We start from the raw sequence: 726 nt of genomic DNA, 5'->3' as shown, positions 1-726 counted from the left end.
GCCTTTTGATTATCTCAAAATGTAAACTCTTGGTACTACTAAAACTTACCTGCCTGCCTGGTGCCATGTCACATGCTATAAATGTCATGGATTCACTCTCTGAATATGCAAGCAAGTCCTAAAATAAATGCTTTGTTTTAAAAATTGCATTGCCCATGGTGTTTTGTCACATCAATAGAAAATTATGTAATATAATTGTATTATTTTAATAGCTATATTTATATCATGCCAAAGAGCTAAATATTTTTGGAGAAATAATGTTATATACTGAAAGCATATTGGCAATTTACTGTACTTGATTGAAATACATTTGGTCATTTATTTCAGGTATAAGTGCATGTTATAATCAATCACATTAATTTTATTAACAATCATAGTGTAATCAGAAAAAATCATAACGTGACAGACAAGTTCAAATATTTCCAAAATTTCAGGGTGGAGGAAACATTTGACTCAAAGTTATTCCAAAGGTAAGTTATACTTACCAAATAATGTACATAGTCAAAATGACAAGAAATAATGTCAATTCAAACATGATGTAATCTGCCAATATTTGCAAATGTCCATCATGGAAAGAAAAAAAAAACTCCAGGATTTATCTTCAATAATATAAAAAGAAAGAATGAGACAACATCTGAAAGCCATTTGTAAATAAAACTTGATTATGAAATGAAATTATTTCATATATCTATATCTATATCTATATCTATATCTATATCTATATCT

Source organism: Microtus ochrogaster, unplaced genomic scaffold (assembly GCF_000317375.1).
Source record: "Microtus ochrogaster isolate Prairie Vole_2 unplaced genomic scaffold, MicOch1.0 UNK55, whole genome shotgun sequence".
Taxonomy (NCBI): Eukaryota; Metazoa; Chordata; class Mammalia; order Rodentia; family Cricetidae; genus Microtus; species Microtus ochrogaster.
Note: the sequence above shows the minus strand (reverse complement) of the source record.